We start from the raw sequence: 15,566 nt of genomic DNA, 5'->3' as shown, positions 1-15,566 counted from the left end.
TACCTCATCTGTGAACTGCTAGAGCATGTGAAGGGGCTGCAGATCCAAAGCTGCAGGGTCTCCATGATGCAGGGGCTATGAAGGGAAGGAGCGATGAGGTGGATTGGGATGCATGGTGCATGATGTGAAATTCACAAAGAGTCAATACAAAGTTTATATAAAAATGGTTCTCATATGCACACATACTAAAACCACATAAATCAGCTCTTCCTATTCACATCACAAACACACACACACACACAGAGAGAGAGAGAGAGAGAGAGAGAGAGAGAGAACAAAGTACTGTATATGCATAAGGATGTTTTGGTCAATGATGGACCATGTATACAATGGTAATCCTATAAGGTTTTTGTTTTGCTTGGAATGTCTCACTACGTAGCTCAGGCTGGGCTTGAACGCCTAACCTGCCTGCCCTAAACTCCTGAACACTGGGATTCCAAGCAGGCTCCACTATCCACAGCTAGTAATCCTATAAAATTATATCACCTGATGACATTAGCCGTTCCAGTTTGTGCAAGTACAGTCTATGTTTGCACAGTGGTGGAGTTGCTCAACAAGACATTTCTCAGAACATACCTCCATTATGAAGTGACACATGACTCTAGGCCATAAATCCCCCACACGTGTGAATCTGTCTAAGCATACAGGCGACACAGCAAAGGTAAGCATATAACCAAGGCTGTCAGAGATATGGCGATGTGTTCCAGCTAGTCAGCAGCGAGAGAGCCAGTGAGTGGGCCTGTGGGAGGGACACGGGAACAGAACGCCAGGGTTTGCATGTCACTTCCAGGGATGCTGGACTAGCAGTGTCAGAGTTCTTGCCTGATACATATGAGACTCCAGGTTCAAGTCCCAGCACTTCACCAAAACGGACAGAGAGCAAATAGGAAAGAGGAGGGCATGGGAAAGGGGAGGGGAAAGAAAAGGATAGAGGAAATAAATAAACAAATCTCAGCTAGGCGTGGTGGTGCACACTTTTAATTGCAGCACTGGGGAGGCAGAGACAGGAGGCTCTCCTGAGTTTGATGCCAGCCTGGTCTACAGAGCAAGTTCCCAGCCAGCTAGCCATACATAGTGAGACCCTGTCTTAAAAACAAAACAAACAAACAAACAAAAAAAAAGCGGGGCGGTGGTGGCACATGCCTTTAATCCCAGCCCTCAGGAGGCAGAGGCAGGTGGATTTCTGAGTTCAAGGTCAGCCTGGTCTACAGAGTGAGTTCCAGGAAAGCCAGGGCTACACAGAGAAACCCTGTCTCAAAAAATGAAAAAAAAAAAAAAGTAGCAATAATTATTCTTGTGAAGGATTCTGTGGTTTACCTTTGTTATTTTAAATCACATGGATGCACGTGTGTCTTTGGGGCCGAGGGAGGATGTCTTTGTGTGTGAAGTTTCCCATGGAGGTCAAAAGCCAGTGCTGGAGTTATCAAGCAGTTGGGAGTCAGCAGATGATGGTTGCTGGGAACCAAACTTGGGTCCTCTGGCAGAGCAAAAAATGCTGTTAATCACTGAGCTAGCTCTCCAGCTCCTTAAAGACATTTTAAATAGTGCCTTTGGAACCCATAAAGTGGTGTTTCAAGGGGGAAAATCTTTATATGTACCAGATTCACCTTCGTCATCGTTATCATCACCCATCATCATCAATCAATCAATCACCTCCCGGAACAGGAAGTCAAGGCGCTTAGATGGTAAACCGGCTCTTGAAGCATGTTGATAGCATATATTACCCGAGGCGTCCAGCAGGGGGCGTGATCCTGAGCCGCGCTGGGGCGTGGAAGCCACCGAAGCCTTCCGGCTGGGTCCCCCTTACCCTGAGCAGGGAGCTGCCCTGCTGCATTCCTAAGAGAATGAGATCTTCATGTTGTGTAAAGCAAGGCCATATTCTGCCAGAAGGCCACTGTACTGGCTTTTTGCCATCATTGGTGCCACCTACGGTCTCCAATGGTCCTTGGCCTTTCCCCTTTCCTCCCAGCTAGGAGTGGGAACTGACTCTCCCATTGGCATTGCAGAGGAGAGGCTTCAGGCATGGCGGGGGAGTGCCGCTGAAGGATCAGGTATCCATTAGGCCACTTGCTAAGCACGAGGCCCCGCCCCGACCATTCCCTTTTCTGGGGCCCTAGTTTGCTCCTCTGTTCTGTGCAGACAATAAACCCAGACTGGTGTGGAGAGAGGTTAATGAAAGATTGGGGGGAGCGGGGAGCAGGGAGGAGGAATTGGAGGAGGGAGAAGAGGCAGGGACACTGTCTACAAGGGCTGCAGGTCCTAGTCCAGTATGTGCAGACCCGAGAGACTCTCTTCCTTCTCTGAGCCCCGGCAGGAAATGAGAAAAGTGGCCTGCTTGTTCTGTAGCCTCCTCCATCAGCAAGATTCTAGAATTCTCCTCCTTCCTTAAGGGCACAGCATAGAGTGTTAAGGCTATCAAGAGCAGGGACAGACCCACGGAGGAAGACGCACTCTGTCCTAGACACCTCTATGTTTTACACATTAAATAAGATGCACATACTGACCTCCATTCCTTCTTTTCTTTCCTTTACTTTGTATTTTATTTTTATGTAGTCTAGCCTGTCTTTGAACTCACAACAATCTACTTGCCTCAGTCTCTCAAGTATTGGAGCTACCAGTGTGAACCACTATACCCAGTTTGGGCATCCTTTTTCTTTAAGCCCACTGTCTTCATTTCTTGTGATTGATGGTGGGGATTGAACCGAGAGCCCGCTGTATCAAGGCAGGCACTCTACCAATGACTTTACACCTCTTGCCCTGCTTTGACATCTCCTTGAAGGAAGTACAGGTCGCTGTGTGGGGGGTGGGTGTGTGTATAGAATGGTGGATGAGGAGATCCGGTTTGCTCGTCTGCCAGCTACATGCAGCCTGTCCGTCTGAGGGCACCCGGATTGTTCAGCCTGTTTCCAAGAGCACTGAGCTACAGCGCATACTGAACCTCTAACAGAGGTGAGCCAGATCCCTGCTCTGTGCCTCGAGCTCCCACCGTCCCACTGGGGACATGCCAGGGACAGATGTAACCACTGAAAGTACAGTTTGTGTCAGAGACCAGAGCAGCCTGTTATGTCCTAAACAGTCCGGTCAAGATGGGCCAGGACTTCAGACAAGGCTCACACCCAAGGGAAGGGGAGTTATCATAGTGGAAAGCAGGTGGGTGATAGATTCTAGAAGCCCTGGCTAGGTTCAACCCCATGGTGATTAGCATGGGGTGGGTGGGAGTCTGAGGAGACTGGACCTGGATGGGATATACCTATGCAAAGGGAAACTTAAGAAAAAGGGAGCTGGAGGGAGGAGCCACTGTTGCCTACTGTCTGCCACCCTACTGTGTGCCACCCTACGGTGTGCTGGGTGCTAGTCATGCCTCTTCCCACGCAGTCAGCATGCCTTCCCTAGCACTTTCCTCTTCTTCATATTACAAATGAGGCTTCTGAGACCCAGGCCAGGAGCAAGCCACTCACAGAGCCAGGGTCAGATGTGGGGCCTCCAGCCCCAGATTTCCCAGCTCAGATTTAAATGCCTGAAATCTGCTCCTAGGCTGAGAAGACCGAAGGCCATATGCTTCTCACAGAAGGACTCAGTGGTCTGAAGACAGCCACTCCCCTCCCCTCGGCCGCTTTCCAGTCCCTGTCCTCCTCCCAGAGTATAGCTCTTGCCTTATCTCTACCTCCACCCAGGGCAATCTGATCATGGCCTCCTGTCATTAGGGGAAAGTCCCTTTATGCTCTTTATAAACCTTCAAGGTCAGAACGAGTCACAGGAGGGAGTCTCCTCACTGACACCACAGGGAAAACAGACAGGATTCTGCTTACATTGCCAACAACTTGATAATCTCATAGGGAAATAATTGAATTTCCAGAAAACATCAAGGCTCTCCCCTCCCCCACCCCTGTGAAGTAGGGTCTCAGTGTTTATAGCTCAAGCCGGCCTCAAACTCACAAACCTCCTACCTCAGCTTTCTGAGCTCTGGGATCAGGTGTGCACCAACTTGCCAGCCTAGCATTTGTTTCTTGATTGTGACATTCAAGAGTCCCTTGAGAAGGTATTCACTTAGTTCTGGCCTGAGAAGGAGTGTCCAAGCCAAACAGACCCTTCCCACGATGTGGCTAGTTCTTCAAACAGCCCAGTAGGCCAATTTCAAACTTTTTTTCTTCTTTTCTTCCTTTCTGCTGTGCTGAAGAGACCTTGGGTGTGGCAGGTCTGAGCACCATCCCTAGTCCTCAGATCTTGCCCTCAGACATGGTCGTCTTCTTCGCTGCTTTACGGTCAGAAACCTGGGAAGGTTGTCTTGTCCAGAGTCACACATGCTAAGCTGCTTGGCGCTGGAGGGCTGCTTTCCTCTGGGTGAGGGGGAGCTGGATGGATAGACAAATGACTAAGTATCTGTGTGGATGCATGATGGACAGACAGAGTCAGGCTCAGACCCAAACACTGAAAGGCAGCAGTAATCCTACCGCTCTTCCCGGCTCCACGGGCTTTTTGCTGTAGAGAACTAAGTGAGGTACGGTTAAAGTGATGACCAGAGGTAGGTTTCAATGAGAAAAGAGGCCCCAGAAGAGCAGAGCACGTATGTCTAAGGAGAGAGACAATCAGCAGAGTGGGAAGTCACCCTACAGAAGGGGAGGGAACGCTGGGGTATTCACACACACACCTGTAATCCCAGCACTCAGAAGGCTGGGGCAAGAGAATTAAGGCTAGCCTGGGTTATACAGTAAGAAGCTGTCAAAGAAAGAAAGAGAGAGGACATCTTTGTTTGTCTGAGAAGTTAATATCTAAGCTATATGAAGAACCCCTACAGTCCAACATCAGCAACAGAAATCTCTACGTGTTTAAGTAACATTTCTTGACGGAAGAGACACAAATGTCCAACAGGTTTGAATGTTGTTCAACATCACTACGGATGAGAGAAATCGAAAGAAAACCACAATGAAATTATTTCTCCACATCCGTTTAGACTGGCTGCTTATGAAGAAGAAGAAGAAGAAGAAGAAGAAGGAGAAGGAGAAGGAGAAGGAGAAGGAGAAGGAGAAGGAGAAGGAGAAGGAGAAGGAGAAGGAGAAGAAGAAGAAGAAGAAGAAGAAGAAGAAGAAGAAGAAGAAGAAGAAGAAGAAGAAGAAGAAGAAGAAGAAGAAGAAGTAGTCATCATCAAATGACAGGGTTGGACGATGGCTGTAGTTAAGAGGGCTTGCTGCTTTTCCAGAGGATCCAACTCAGTTCCCAGGACCCAAGTGGGGTAGTTCCTGACTGCCCATCACTCTGGCTCCAGGGGATCTGAAACCCTCTTCTGAGTTCTATAGGCACTTCACACTCCTGTGGCACACACTCACACATACACATAGATAAAAATGTTTAGATCTAAACCTAACAAAAAATGTTTTGTTTTGATTTGTTTTTTTTTTTTTAACAAAAATCAAATGGCATGGATGCTGTACTGGTGGAAACGTGGAGATCCTGGAACCCTTATGTCCTTCTGAAGGGTGTAAAGTGTCCCAGCCACTGAGAGACACAGCACTGAACCTCCTTGAAAGTAACTAAATAGGGCTGGCGAGATGGCTCAGTGGGTAAGAGCACCCGACTGCTCTTCCAAAGGTCCGGAGTTCAAATCCCAGCAACCACATGGTGACACACAACCATCCTTAACGATATCTGACTCCCTCTTCTGGTGTGTCTGAAGACAGCTACAGTGTACTTACATAAAATAATAAATAAATCTTTAAAAAAAAAACAGGTGTGCTGGCTTACACCTTTAATCCCAGTCCTGGGGAGGCAGAGGCAGGAGGATCTTTGTAGTTTGAGGTCAGCCTGGTCTACATAGGCCAGCCATGAATATACAGTAAGACCCTCTGTCAGATAAATATCTGAGAGTTTTGACACATTCCTTTATTCAGAGCACATGATGAGCAGAGGCAGGCAAATCTCTATAAGTTCAAGGCCAGCCTGATCTACAGAGTGAATTTTAGGTCAACCAAGGCTACATAAGGAGACCTTGTCACAAAACAAAAACTGAATAAATGTAAAAATGGGAATTGGGTGTGGTGATACACACTTGTAATTTTAGCATTTAGGAGACCGAGTCAGGAAAATGGCTGTAAGTCTGAAGCCAGACTGAACGACATAGTGAGTTCTAGCTACATAGTGAGTTCCAGGGCTACATAGCAAGTCAATAAAATAAAATAAAATAAAATAAGCCGGCCGTGGTGGTGCACGCCTTTGATCCCAGAACTCAGGAGGCAGAGGCAGGCAGATTTCTGAGTTCGAGGCCAGCCTGATCTACAAAGTGAGTTCCAGGACAGCCAGGGCTACACAGAGAAACCCTGCCTCGAAAAAAAACAAAAATAAAATAAAAATTAAAAAGTCCCTATCCAGCAGCAGCACTGGGTATCTTTTTAGTTACATGCATTGGTTGTTTTTCTCATTGCCGTGACCAAATACCTAACAAGTAAATCTAGAGGAAGAAAGTTCAGTCTACCGTGATGAAAAAGGCGTGGAGCTGGGCGTGGCCGGCAGCTTCGAGGCTGCCCGCTCACACCTCAGTAGAACATTAAGCCCAGAGCCCTCAGACACACATCTCCATCTGCTAGCTAGGCACTGGACCAAAAGATCGCGCAACCTCACCAACAGCACTCCTAGCTAGAGATGAAATATCTAAATGCATGAGCCTGTAAGGGGCATTTCACACTCAAAGCATAGCGTTCTGCTCCTGGCTCCTACAGGCCCATAGCCATTATGCAAAACTCATCCAGTCCAACTTCAAAAGTCCCCATAGTCTCTGTCCAACACTGTTCCAAAGTCTAAAGTTGAAATTCCCTTCTGAGACATAAAGCAGTCTCCTAACTGTGAGTCACTGCGAAATCAAGAGATAAATTACACACTTTGAAATGGAAGGTTTTTGGGAAATGTGTTACACCCAGGAACTTTCTTTTTTTGAGGGGGAGGGGGCTCGAGACAGGGTTTCTCAGTATAGCCCTGGCTGTCCTGGAACTCACTCTGTAGACCAGGCTGGCCTCGAACTCAGAAATCCATCTGCCTCTGCCTTCCAAGTGCTGGGATTAAAGGTGTGCTCCACCATGCCCGACTCAGTCCAGGAACTTTCAATGTTTCTTTCCCTTAAGATGCATTTCCAGTTATCTTGGGACAGACTGAGAGGCTGCTCTTTAACATCTCAGCCCCTTCCATCCCCTGTCTGTAGGAGGCACAGCTTAATGAGAGCATCGGAGGGACTGGGCTTGTTAGTCACGTGGACCTGTTTACTTCAAAGGAAGGGGAAATGACTGATGCCTGGTCCCCTGGAAGGCTGGAGGGAACATTGTCTAACGACCTGGTGTCCATTTGCTATTCTATGGAGGCAGTCTTCCTGAACCCACAATAGCCTGAGCTTAGTTTCAGCGAACAGAGCCCAGCCTTATGAGCGGGGTCTGTGTGCTTTGCGTCCTTCAGCAATAGAACCTATCCTCAGGCTTATCACAAATTGTTCCTCCCTAGGCCCTTATCCTGAGCTCTACTTATCAGCTAATACAGGGCCTTCTGTTCTGGCTTGGTGGCACAAACCTTTAATCCCAGCACTTCAGAGGCAGGGGCAGGCAGATCTCTGTGAGTTCGAGGCCAGCCTGGACAGCAGGGGCTATACTGAGAAACCCTGTCTCATTCTTATTGTGGAGGTTCCAGATGCTTTCCTACCTTGCTAGGGAGTGTCTACGTTTTCCTACCTTGCTAGGGAGTGTCTACGTTTTGTCTACGTTTTATGCTATTTAAATGTGTAAGAGAAATAAACCCTGAGATTGAACTGTGGAAGGTTTTATGGGCTGACATCCCTTTACTTAGTGCAGATCATTTTCCTGCAGGCCATAAATAAGACTTGTGGGGGTCCCTGACACAGACCACAACTTTAATCAGGGGGCTGGAGAGATGGCTCAGTGGTGAAGAGAGCATTGACTGCTCTTCCAGAGGTCCTGAGTTCAATTCCTAGCAACCACATGGTGGCTCACAACCATCTGTAATGGGGTCCGATGCCCTCTTCTGGTGTGTCTGAAGACAGCTACAATGTACTTATACAAATATATCATTTTTAAAAATTATAAAGAAAGCATTAATCAGGTTTCTGTCCCTTTTCCAGATGGTTCCCTTTTCATGTCTTTCTGTTTCCTTAATTTGTTTTCTTTTTGGAGACAAGAGTCTTAACTGTGTAGCCTTGGCTGGCCTAGAACTCACAGACCAGACATCCACCTGCTTCTGCCTCCCAAGTGATGGATGGAATTAAAGGTAGGCTCTACTATACTCAGCAGTCTCTTTCTGTTCTCTCTCTCTCTCTCTCTCTCTCTCTCTCTCTCTCTCTCTCTGTGTGTGTGTGTGTGTGTTTAAATCTGGCTAAACACAGTAATAACCACTCCACAGCCTTAAGGTTACAACCTCTTCTTCTAAACAGATGAGTCCACTCCTTTTGGATTTACCCTCACTCCGATTTTTCTGGATATAAGCAGAATGCAGATCCATTCTTTGCAAGAATATAACAGGAATGGACTTTAGTCTGGATGCTTGTTAGGGTCCTAGATAGAGTTCTTTTTTTTTTTTTTTTTTTTTTAATGTATTTATTTACTTATTTTAAATGTGCTCTGTCTACATATACACCTGCATGCCAGAAGAGGGCATCAAATCCCATTACAGATGGTTGTGAGCCACCATGTGGTTGCTGGGAATTGAACTCAGGACCACTGGAAGAGCAGTCAGTGCTCTTAACCACTGAGCCATCTCTCCAGCCCCTAGATAGAGTTCTTGTTACCCTTCTAAAACCTTTCGAGATGATTCTTCACTGTCCCCATCTCTGTCTATATTCTGGTCTTTCAATGGTCAACCAGAATTGCCCACTTCCAATCTCCTTACATAACCTTGGACCTTCTCCAGACTCTCCCACATTCCTCCCAAGGCTGAGAGGCCACAAAATCAGGTTTCTCACAGCAAAAACCCCACAGTTGGTACCAATATCCCGAATCACTTATTTTCCTCAATATTGCTACCAATTACCTGGCAAGGGGTGATTTAAGAGAGGAGGAATTTATTCTGGCTCATGGTTTGAGGGGATGTAGTCTACCATGATGGTGAAGACACGGTGGCAGGTGAGAACCCCATGGTTACAGAGGCACCTTAGTCCTATCCTGGTGACCAATCAGAACACAAGTGGTTCAGGCAGAAGAAGGCCCTGCTTAAGGTACAGAGTGAATTTCAAATCCAGCTTGGGCAACTTAGTGAGACTCCGTGGCAAAAAAAAAAAAAAAGGCTGGCGGGTATAGCCGTTTTCCAGTGCTTGTCTAGTGTGTACAAGGCCTTGGGTTCAGTCTCTAGCAATGTAAACATTCTGGCCTCACCCTATACCCTCACATCTATCTGCCAGCTGAGCCCCTATGTCTAAAAGGTTCTCCAACCTCCTGAAACAGCGCCACCAGCAGGAAGAGAAGTGTTCCAACACATGAGTTCCTCTACCGAGAGGGTACTTTGCATTTAAATAGGGTCAGTTCAGAGACTGAAGTATTGAAAGCAGACTCTTAGAGATGTCTGCATACTTGTAGTGGTAGGCAGACTGGTCACAATAGCCCAGGGGTGAAGCACTCACTGGCAGACAAATGGGCAAGGGGAGTGTGGTGCAAAACTACATCAGGGCATTATTTTTTTAATTATTATTATTTATTTATTTTGGATTTTTGAGACAGGGTTTCTCTAGATAGCCCTGGCTGTCCTGGAACTCACTTTGTAGACCAGGCTGACCTCGAACTAAGAAATCCGCCTGCTTCTGCCTCTGGAGTGCTGGGATTAAAGGCGTGCGCCACCACGCCTGGCTTCAGGCATTATTTGACCTTCTGAAGGAAAGCCATCCTGAGCCTGGAGACAGCATGCTGAGATTAATAAGGTGGTCCACCAAAGACAACCACTGTATGGTTGCACTCCTAGGGCGTATCAAGAGCTGCCAAACTCACAGAGACCAAGAGTAGAATGGGAGTTGCCAGGACCTGGGGAGGAAGAAATGGGAGCTGGTTAATAAGTGTTGAGTATCATGTTTGCAAGATGGAAACATTCTGAAGCCAGTTATGCAACAGCGTGCGCGTGCTCAGCACCTCTGCCCTGTGCGCAGACACATGGCACAGGGTGATAACTTAGATTATGCTTATTTTTATCACAGTTTCAAAAACAGCTGGGCATAGCACACCTTGCGGTGCAGGACTCTAACCCCAGATATTCAGGAGGCAGAAGCAGAAGGATTGAAAGCTCACACCCTACCAAGGCCACAGAGTGAGCTCAAGGCAATACTGACCAATGTAGTGCTGGGGAGGCTGGTTTAGCTCCATCAATGGTTTCCAGGAGTAACAGGAAACACGGAACATTTACTTCTGGCCTCTACACAAACACATGAAAAGGAGCCGCTCACCTCCTGGCAATGTGGAGGGATTCTTGAGGTGTTTGTATGTAGATGAGCCTCGAGTCGCTTTGAGGAATGAACCCAGGCTCACTGTGTGGCTTCCAGAAATTACTTCCTCACTTCGCATAAGGATCTTAATGGAGGCAAAGAACCATTCACTTCTTTTTTTCTATCATATGACCAAAATTCCCACATACCCTTCCTACAATCCAGAATATGCTAGAAAGAGGGCTTAGTTCTCCATCTTGAACCTGAGGGGTTATCTCGTGGAAGTGCTATCTATGTGGCTGTCATCCCCACTCACACAGTCAACACCTATCTGCTGGGTACCAGCTCTCGGTGAAGCGTGGTCCAGTAGAAGATTGTGAAGCGTGGTCCAGTAGAAGATTCTCAGCGTACAAGAGAATGCGCAGAGCAGTGTGATACTGGCCTTAAAAGAGGTGATCTAGGGCACTGAGCAGCAGGGCCTCAACCCAGTCTGGGCTGACTGACCGCTCACAAAGCAAGTCTTTACCTCAGTCTTGAAAGATCAACAAGACAGAACCAGTAAAGTAGGGGGGGAGGAGACACAGACAATGTCCCTAAGCCACCGAACAGCATGGGAACTTCCTGGAGACTAGAAAATACAGAGCCCAAAGGAGGCATCTGAAAACAGAATCTGGTTTATGGAGTGAGAGGCAGGAATGATGTGGACCAAGCCAAGGAGGAAAGCAAGCAGTGAGCCCCGTAGGCCTATTTAATCACCATCTAAGCACCTTGTCCCGTGTGGGGTGGGAGTGGATGTGAATTTGTATAAACTAAGTTGTGTGGACCCAGTAGGGGAGGCAGTAGAAGATGAGAGGAAGCTGGAGGGTTTTCCAGGCTGTAAGCAGGGCACCCAACCTTCTGCTCACTCTCCCTACCGTCTCAGGGGAAGGAGAAGCTGGTCCCTGGGAAGGAAGGTGCTTCTTTGATGAGGAAGTAGTTTTCTTTATCTATCTATCTATCTATCTATCTATCTATCTATCTATCTATCTATCTATCTATCTTTAAGATTTATTTATTTTATCAATGTGAGTACACTGTCGTTCTCTTCAGATGCACCAGAAGAGGGCATTGGAGATGGTTGTGAGCCACCATGTGGTTGCTGGGAATTGAACTCAGGACCTCTGGAAGAGCAGTCAGTGCTCTTAACCACTGAGCCATCTCTCCAGTCCAAGGAAGTGGTTTTCTTGATGACAGCCTATGTGCCTTTCCAGTCTCCCCGATCTGTGGTCTGTTCTTGGCCCTTGAGAACATCCTTACCTTCTTCTTCAAAGATTTGATGACTTTATCTGCCCTTCTCTCCTCCGGGATGGACAGTTTCACAGCTTACAAATCATTCCAGGTACTGGTATATCTAGCCTTCCCTACCATTGTTGGGACTGCACTGGGGCCTCTGAAAGCCTCCCCGCCAATCTATCCAGGCATGAACTTGCCAAGAGCCACCTTTGCCCACCCCTACAAGCCCAGATCTACTTCCAGTGTACCAGCCATTTGCTTCTGAGGACAAGCTGCGTCTTGCAGTCTGTGTATGTCTCCTAACCCCCTAGACTCTCAGCTGTCTCTGATGGCCCTCTCCAGGAAGCTCTATAGACAAAGCACAAGGCAGGAATGTCCTGGGTCTGACATTCCTCTGAGATAGGACCCAAGGCTGTATATCTCAGGTAAGGCCTCAGCAAAGACTGTAGGAAGGCTGCTTTCCTGCTTGCACTGTTTGCAGTCCATCAGGAGTCATGCACTATTTACTGAAGGAGGCCATGGGGTAGGGCTGGGAAAAATGAACAAGGCCTTGCAGAGTAGGACACTGGCTTGGTTGCTGGGCAGGGAGTAAGTTCTTGCAATGTGTGTGGCAGCTAGAAGCTTCCCGTTAGCCTTGGGACTCTGATTTTGAAATAAATTAATAATGGGGTTGGGTTGCCTGTATGCTGCTGATCCAATCATTTGTCCAGCACTGAATTTCAGCATCAGGGATGGGACTAGAGAGACGGCTCAGTAGTTAAGAGCACCGGCGGCTCTTGCAGAGGGCCTGGATTCAGTTCACAACCATCCATAACTCCAGTTCCAGGGAACCTGATGCTCTTGTCTGACCTCCACAAGCACCGTGAACTTAGTACACAGAAATACACCCTGCAAAACCCTCATACTCGTGAAATAAATAAGTCTAAAATAAATTTGTTTTTAAAAGAACAGCAGCCGGGCAATGGTGGTGCACGCCTTTAATCCCAGCACTTGGGAGGCAGAGGCAGGCAGATTTCTGAGTTCAAAGCCAGCTTGGTCTACAGAGTGGGACCAGGCTATACAGAGAAACCCTGTCTTGAAAAACCAAAAAAAGAAAAAAAGAAAAAAAAGAACAGCAGCAGCAAAGCTGGGGAGATGGCAAGATGGCTTCGCTGATAAACTGCTTGCCACAAAACCATGAAGACTTGAGTTCAACCCTGGCACCCATGTAAATTATCATCATCATCATCGTCATCGTCGTCACCATCATCTGAATTCAACAGGAGGCCTCTATAACCCCAGTCCCAGCATTGCAGGTAGAGATAGGAGGACCTCGGGGACCCACTGGCCAGCTAGACTAGCTGAATAGTGAGCTCTAGACTGTCTCTAAAACCAAGATGGACAGCTGCTAAGGAATGACATCTTATGTTGATCTCTGTTCACATGTGTGTGAGCACTCACATCTACCTTTACATGTATATATGCACATGTACACACATGCACGTATAAACACACACACACACTCGCACACACACACACATACACACCAAAAGAAAATGAGGTGGAGTAGGAGGAGGAGGAGAAGGCAGAGGATCAACCAAGGCCAGCAAAGTCCATGGCACAGAAGAGGATTATTGGCAGCAGCCAGAAAACAGTAGCCAGCTATTTTGGAAATGCTGAGTTTTGTCCCAGCTTTACCAAAGTAGTCCAGAGCAATGGAGGGTGAGCCAAGGGCAGTACTGGAAATGAGCCCAGCTTCACAGATTCACGTGCTATGACAAGCCATGCCTGTGCTCTATGCTTTAGGAGTGTGGAGGAGAATCGGGATGTGGTTTATAAGCAGTAAATGTTGCTCTTGGGGGAAGAGAATCCAGCCTGGTGGCAGCAGTGGCTCCTCCAGAGCCCTGGGCCATGGGAGAGGCTTTCTTCTAGAGAAACTAGAATTGGGTATTGTCCTGTGTGTCTGAAACTCTTTGTCTTCCATCTTCCTGCCTCTTGCTCACTTCAGTAGCTCTGTGGGAGTAAAGGCTGGGAGCTGCCTGCTGTTTGTTTAACTTCCCATCCTGTCTGGCTCTGCCACCTAGACCCATGCACACGGCTGCAACCATTCTGCAAAGCGTTGAGGGTCTCTCACTCAGACCCCTCACTGGAGCCAGGAGTGCGTGGGTGTCCTAACAGCCTGACAAGGTGAGTGACAGCTGTCAGTCCTATCCTGGGAGGGGCAGCTTCCAACCAAGGAGCCTTTCTGTTTGTTTGTTTGTTTGTTTGTTTGTTTTGTTTTGTTTTGTTTTTCGAGACAGGGTTTCTCTGGATAGCCCTGGCTGTCCTGGAACTCACTCTGTAGACCAGGCTGGCCTCGAACTCAGAAATCCGCCTGCCTCTGCCTCCCAAGTGCTGGGATTAAAGGCGTGCACCACCACGCCCGGCTCCAAGGAGCCTTTCTGTCCTCAGCCCTATACATCTTTGTCAGACTGTGTTCCCACCTGAAAGGTCTCTCTGGCACCCTTCCTTCTTACCCTGGCACCCACAGATCACACTGTGATAATATCAGAGACACCCATCAAACACCTGCTGCATTCAGTATAGGGCCAGGAGGGGCAAGAGCACCTGAGAGACTGTTTCCAAGTAGGTACTCCAAGCTGGGTGTGGTGGCGCACGCCTTTAATCCCAGCACAGCAGAGGCAGGCAGATTTCTAAGTTTGAGGCCAGCCTGGTCTACAGAGTGAGTTCCAGGACAGCCAGGACTATACAGAGAAACCCTGTCTCAGAAAAAAAAAAAAAAAAAAAGAAAAGAAAAGAAAAGAAAAGAAAAGAAAAGAAGAGAAAAAGCCAAAAACAAAAAACAAACCAAGTAGGTATTCCACACCACACTCTGCACCCCGGTCCCCAGCAGCACATACATCAGCCTGCCCGACACCCTCTCGGTCCCACTCTGCCCTCCTCCTGCCTATGACTCCAATCTAGAGCCGGGACACACACAGGCTCTCCTCCAGGCATCTTTTTTGGGGTGTCTCCAGTGCTCTCTCCCCAAGCTTCCACCCTGGGTTGGCATCCACATCAGGGCACTCACAGAACATGTTTGAAGTCTACCCAGCTCTGTGTTCAGGTCTCAGTTTCCCCACTTGTAAAGTGGAACTGTAACACCTAGTGTTTTGTGCGGTCAATGAAACAGTACACAGTCCAGCTTGGACTAAATGCTGGGAACATCACACCCCACCTATGTATGGCCTTTTAATTTCTGTATCCTTAGCACCAAATGCTGCCCATGATTGGTGCCAAAGGTTTGTTGGGTGGATGACAGGTATGAGGAATGGCTGAGTATGTAAATAGCGTATGAAGCAATATTTGCTGTTTTTCCATGGCAGTCAAGAGGTGGGGACCAGGAAGATTCTGAAAAAAAAATAATAATCTTTATTGTCTACCTACCACACATCGATGCTCAACATATACAGGAAAGGATTACTGCAGAATGAGGAAGCGGCCAGTGGCCAGGTCAAGTCAGTGGGTCAGTCTTGTGCTAAGGGTATGAAGAACTTGTGACTTTGACAGATTCCCTGATACCTAGCAGGAGGGGGCAAGTTTGTGGTTGGCTGGCCAGTTGCCCCCAGGCCTCCCAGTAGGGATCTTGGGCTTTAAAATTCCCAAGGATGGGATGCCTGGGTAGTCAGGATAGGGGTAACGCCCAGCTCCAAGGGTCATGTGTCAACTGCTCAGCTGAGAACTTGGCTTTGGGGAAATCAAAGGCGAGAGGTGGGCTGGCCTGGAAAGAGAGCTTAGCTCCTGCTCTGCACAGCCCCGACTCCAAGTCCGGTTCCCCCGGCAGTCTCTGTGTCCAGAAGGAGTGAAATCTGGGCTGCTTTCCTCCAGTAACCCGAAGCTTTTATTTCTTGTCTTTACCCTCCCTGGCTCCCGCTAAGTCTTCCTG

This window comes from Mus musculus, chromosome 11, assembly GCF_000001635.26.
Source record: "Mus musculus strain C57BL/6J chromosome 11, GRCm38.p6 C57BL/6J".
Classification (NCBI taxonomy): domain Eukaryota; kingdom Metazoa; phylum Chordata; class Mammalia; order Rodentia; family Muridae; genus Mus; species Mus musculus.
Note: the sequence above shows the minus strand (reverse complement) of the source record.